This window comes from Silene latifolia, chromosome X (assembly GCF_048544455.1).
Source record: "Silene latifolia isolate original U9 population chromosome X, ASM4854445v1, whole genome shotgun sequence".
NCBI classification, from domain to species: Eukaryota; Viridiplantae; Streptophyta; class Magnoliopsida; order Caryophyllales; family Caryophyllaceae; genus Silene; species Silene latifolia.
Genome location: NC_133537.1, coordinates 26359311 through 26365583, shown reverse-complemented (window position 1 = coordinate 26365583; position 6273 = coordinate 26359311). Strand labels below are relative to the sequence as shown.

At 33.5% G+C, this 6273-nt stretch overlaps 1 long non-coding RNA gene across 1 annotated transcript; it reads right to left on the bottom strand.

The window, feature by feature from the left end:
* Nucleotides 1-3430: 3430 nt before the first annotated feature.
* On the bottom strand, nt 3431-4199 carry LOC141621308 (uncharacterized). The gene is made up of 2 exons (XR_012532211.1): nt 4046-4199; nt 3431-3867 (listed from the first exon to the last, which is right to left on the bottom strand). It is a non-coding gene; the product is annotated as an uncharacterized LOC141621308 (long non-coding RNA).
* Between the last annotated feature and the right edge of the window lie 2074 nt (nt 4200-6273).

Sequence of the window (6273 nt, the reverse complement as noted above, 5' to 3'; positions counted from 1 at the left end):
TATATATTTGATCCGTCTTAAGGTTAACAAGAATTTATAACATACTTCATTTGTTCGGTTTGATTCCATACGTCCTATTAAAATACTTCACTGGTCTTAAACCCGTGCAAATTGCACGGGCATGCTCTTTTAGAGTTGTACCTATAAAAAATTGTAAATTGTTAAGTTTTATATATATTAGTTATCACTTTCCAAAAAAAATTAGGGTTGATTGATAACTACTACCTATGTAATGCACTGTTTTAAGAACTACCACCAAGTTAATTTTTGTTTAAGAACTTCTACCACATTGTTTGGTTCGCTTTGAAAACACTACCAAATCGAACTTAAGATAGAGATTCAAATTCAACGACTGAAATAATTGAATTTTATATGGTAAATATGAGATTTAGTAGTGTTTTTAGAGCGAACCAATATTGAATTATTTTATTATAAAATCATACTATAAAACTAATCATACGAAATCGATGATGATATTCTGGTTATTTGAAGATAAAGCATATACTTGTTAATCATTGACTAAATTTTAATACTTGAAATTAATTGATTAAAATTAAGTAACTAAGTTATTTAATAAATAGTGTATATTTGTCATACATTATTAATGAAGCTGATGTAATTTGGAATTAAACAATTTGTAATTTGTAATTGAACATTTTGAAAAACCAAGTGTGAAATACTAGAATATGTAGATAATGGGTGCTGAAAATAAGGAAACCAATAAGAGAGTGGCTGACAATAAGAATTTAATTTGAAATGTCTCATTTTAAATTTAGCAAAGTGAAATAAAGATTTGGAAATTGGGTGGGGTTAGAGAGTAGATTTCAAATGATTTTATTTTAGCCTTACTTGGATTTTGTAGGGATTTGCAAATCCAAATCTAATAGATTTGTCAAACATGCAAATTGGTTCAAATCTGAATTTGAGAATCCAATATTTATTCCCAAATACGCCATTGTAATTTGATTTATTAACTTTCAACTACAGAGCTCCACGTAAACTCTGTTGTTGTTACTTTAATAAAGAGGATCATCACACCATACAAGAGGAAATAATTTTGAACGTAACTTACCGATTATATTAAGGATTTTGATATATACAACCCAATGAGTTGTATTTAAGGAACTAAACTAGTTTTGAAACCCGTGGAAACCCACGGGTCTTGTACAAATATATTTATCAATTACAAATAGATAATCTATTGATTAATTAACATATATAAATAAAGGAAAGAATAGAGGCTAATTAAAGGAAGATAATGCTTGCCTTTCTACGGATTAATAACATATATAAAAAACAATTAGTATGAGATAATCTAGGCTATAAATTTATAATATTGGAACTAATTTACAATTAAATAGAAAGGAAACAATAACATATATTCTATCACTAATAAACCATCATGGTATTTGGGTGTCATCATACAATAAAACCAAGTTCTCTTTGTAGTAAGTAACCACCATTTTATTAAATAAATTCACAATCTTCTTGATAGCATCTGACTAACTTTGCTTCCGAATTCATCATTAAAAGAATCAAATTAATTAGTCAAATAAAAAAGTTCACACGTACAAAATTTAAGGGCCAATCAAGAGCTCAGTTAGTAAGTTTGAAAATTAAAATAACAAAAAGTAAAAACTATATGAGGTTAGCGGAAAATAGTCGTACCATATTTAACGATGAAGATCCAAAACTAAAATCTTGGTTTAAAAGTATGAGTCTTTATAAGAGATAAGAAAGACTAATCTAATGGTAGCAATTCTTCATCTCCTCTTATTCCATGTTTTTCATTTCGATCTAAAAGATTGTCGAAAATGTTATTTCAAAGGATAGTCTAATGTTCAATTGAGATATGCTTACGACTAATTCGCAAGTGATAAGATCTTTTATTAGGAGTTGTGGAACACTTTCACTTTGTTGTTAATGCAAAGATAAGGCTGCATATTTTACCATGTAATTTACATCAACACTTGAGGCAATAGGTTATCGCAAATAACTTTAGATCACTACCAGTTACTCATTAGTATTCGTGACAATAATTTTTATTTTCTTTTCTTTTAGATTGCTACAAATTATTTTGTTTATCCATATACTTCGCATTACTTTTAAGAAAGAGTATTTTTTTTAGTCTTTTTTAGCTATCTCGCCCTATATTTGCATTTTTTTGGTTTTTTCACTTACCTCGATATTTACATTCCTAATCTTAGTAAGGTCTTTTAATACATCGTATGAAATACATATTAGTTCGTCATTCTTATAGACTATTAATATGGATTAGTTCTTTATCTTTGTATTGAATGAACAACTAATCTTCACTACCTCACCATATCATCATTGTCCTTTTTAATCTCTAAATAGTTGGTAAGTGGTTTACACCATTAAGCTTTTGATGAGCACAAATTCTTGTTTCAGATGGACACTTTTCGACTTATTTTTCAGACAGACATATGTGACCATTTTATAGTTAAATGTAACCACAATGGTAGAGGCAGTGTTAAAGCTTATGGTAACTGGTTTTTCAATAGTGGTTACATTTAATTATAAAATGGTTACAAAATCCTGTCTTATTATTTTAGACCAAAAAGGCCAGAAGCAAGACGCACTGTTTGATGAGCATTATAAATCAAATGAAATACATTTCATTTTGGTACAAAGACCAAGAAAATAGGAAGTGACCAATTACTAAATAACAAGTGGAACAAATTGAGTGTAAATGATCAAATTGGTCATCAAGTTGATTCTTAAATATAAAGGACAACAATTTAGTGAGAAACCTTAATATGAAAAAGGACAAGAAATGACCGCGACAGAGGGAGTAATGATCTTTCTATCTCATACGGAAGTATGACACTAATTTAGAGATAACTTGCAATGTCCCATCTCCTTCCACTATTTTCGCTCCAATTCTGAACCATGGATGCAACCTGTCACCTCTAACACCATTCACATCCATGCATGTCCAGTCGCCTCCCATACTAATTCATCACCCAAATTCGACCACCGCCTTCTCGAATCACCTACATCAGCAGTCGTGCCGTGCATCCCAATCGACGACCATCAAGCACCTTATTTCGATGTCGAAACCGACCTATGCTACACTTAATCGACCCACCACCGCGCCTAGTTCCACATAGGCTGACCAATGAAGTCTCACTTGCCTCCGTCTTGCTGCAAAAACCTGCTCTTCCATGAAACAGTCACCACACACAAAGTCGGAATCAAACCTGAGTATCGTCCCAACTCCCAAAGCACCATACACCTCCTCAACTTAAACCACCATGACTCGAACTCAGAAGCCCAGAAAAGACAACCGCTATAAAACTCGAACCCAATTCGAAGCACCACAGTTCAGCCTAATAAGAAATTAAAAATAATAGTCAAACCATTCCTTATGTCACTCCTAATCATACGCATGACAAAGGATCAAATAAAGCAACAAAATATTCTAATTGCCAATCATCAGAATGATTGATTTATTTTCCTTAATTGTACAAATTAGTCAATAATTATGTGTAAATGCAATACGATACTTTAAACAACGTATATTTTGTTAACAATATAGTTTATAAATATTTACACTTTGTATGCAATTGATCATCTCAATAATAATACTTCATTCTTCTTCATAATCTCATAGAGCCAATATGGCCGACGTTGAGCCCAAATTTCAAGTCAAGCTGACCATAGCTGCCTTCATTCGCTCAACTCGGCACCGGAATCGTTCGACTATCATTACTTTCAACATCAATTCGCCTGTCATGCTCGAGCAGAAATCACATCAGCTTTGTCTCCCTCGCCTTTCGACTTGTGCTGCCAAAATCACAAAATCACCATCGCTTTTACAATTCAGGAAAACGAATCTTTTTCCTATATAGTAAACAAAGAGCAAATTTATTAGATTATACATTTGTAATAAAAGTAGAGTGGTTACAGAAAACAAAATAAAAATGATCGATAATAAAAATGAGTTTTTGGAAGAAAATGGAGGGTACATATATATGGGGAGGGAAAATTCAATCGACAGGGGAAGAGGCTCAAAACTTACAAATGCAATTCAATGGAATTCATGAGTTGTTAATGCGTTGTTTTTATGGTAATTAAGATGTGGAGATGGAGAGGTAGAGTAGCGGTGGCACTGAATAGCTTATTGAAACGCTTGTTATTAAGTTTTTTTTTTTTTGATGTGGCATTTAATTTTTACCTTATTGGACCATAAAAGTTAGAAGCCTAAAAAGAGGAGAAGGCTAGAAAAAGCTAGTATAATGACGCTGCTGACATTTCCTTCAATTGTGACGTGGCAGTTCTTGATCCTAATTGGTATTGTCTACGTGGCATTAATGAGTCATTTTAGGTAGGCTTTTAATAAGATTTTATAGAAATGAAAAGAAATTTTTAATATATGCATTAATTGCATTGAATTGTGTATAATTTAGTCTTGAATTCCTAACTTAATACCAAATATAAAAAATCTTAAATGTTTAAATGCAACCTAATGGATTGTACATATAAAAAACCCTTATATTAAAGCTCATGGTAATCAAAATCTATTGGGGTAAAGCGTAAGGAAATCAAAATCTATAGTAAGACTTAAAGGATAGACCCTTAAAATGTTGGCTAGGTAGCTGGTTCTACACAAAATCTCATTATAGACGGGCACTATCCGTCTATATCTATAGACGGATAGTGTCCCTCTCACAAATGAAAATGGGTAGTGTAAGTGGGTGGGAAATGAATACCCCCACTTGCACTACCACTTTCACTTGTGAGAGGAACACTATCCGTCTATAGTTATAGACGGATAGTGTCCGTCTTTAATGAGACGGACTGCTGATTCTAATAGTCATTATTATCGCTTGTTCTTATCTGCTTTAGAAGAACTAGGAATGAAGGATGTGGTTGAGTTTGTTCTACCAAGTGAAAGAAAAATAGAAGAATTGATGTATGTTGTCATGAATTAAAATTTTTTACAAATATCTGGATGTAGGCAGCAAATGAAGATGGTGAGTGTCGTGTGGGGAGGGATGAAAGTGAAAGAGTGATGACATGCTGGAATTCAAGCGTATCTACATTCTGCTACACAATATACAATGTTTTAGTAAGGCCTTCCTTCAAACGAATAAAACGGTTTAAATAACACTTTGCTTAAATAAATGAGATATATTTTTTACTAATTTCAATACATTTTATTTTTACCTTATGAATATTTGATCCATTTTAAAATTAAGACAAATATATCTGTCTTAATGTCTTTGTAGGCACGGAAAAATTTATTAAAGTGCCGAATAAATAAAATGAATTAATTATTTTGAGTTAATACCAAATTTTTAACTTAATTTAATTAATTTGTCCCGATTAAATGAAATATGGGCTGATTCGGATTACAAAAGGAGTTGTTCGGATCAATAAACCCAGAAAGAATCAAACTTGGGCCAAGGTTGCTAATAAACCCACAAATGGGCCTGTGACCACCAAAGTCCATCAAGGAGATTTGAAACTCTATAAATAGAGCTCTCCTCTTTCATTCAAGGGGTTGAAAATTCATAATTGCAAAGGAGCTAGAGAGAACAAGGTACAAATTCCTACAAATCCTCTCTGTCAAAATCATTGCAAGCAGTCAACAAGCACATCAAAGCGTGCCGCCTGCGTTGAAGATTCAATCACAAGTTCAAACCTTCAAGAGAGATTCAAGTCATCGCGACCCTCTCAAGAAATCAAATTTACATCGCGCGTAGAGCAATTAAATTTGTCTACACGCGCACCCCTCACGTGTACCCCGTACACGTACCCCTTACGGCATATTAGAATCAGAGGATATATTAGAGATTGTACACGTACTTTTGATATTTATTAATAAAATATAATTGTTTCCTTGTTTTGTATTTCAAGATTATCGCAATACAAAATTTGTCACACAAATTTTGGTGAACCCGACGTGAAAATCTCTACCTCTCATCTCTACTGCTTTATTTTATTCAAGTCTACCAAAACAAGAAGATGTCTACTAAGCAAAGCATCTCCTCCACCATCCAAGAAGACCTACGCAGATATCCCGCAAGGTACCCCATTGTTTTACCTCCCCTCGCTACGCGATCGGTTGGCATCTCCACAAGAGGAATGGCAAAGAAGGCTGCTGTCAATCTCTTTGCCGCGCCCACGCCTCGCACACGTCCCAACTAGGCCGCGCAAGTTCTCTCGTCGCCTCCATAGCTCGCTGCTGCTACAACGCTCTCCGGCCGCCTCTTCTCCTTCACGCGAGGAGACTAGAAGTGTTAA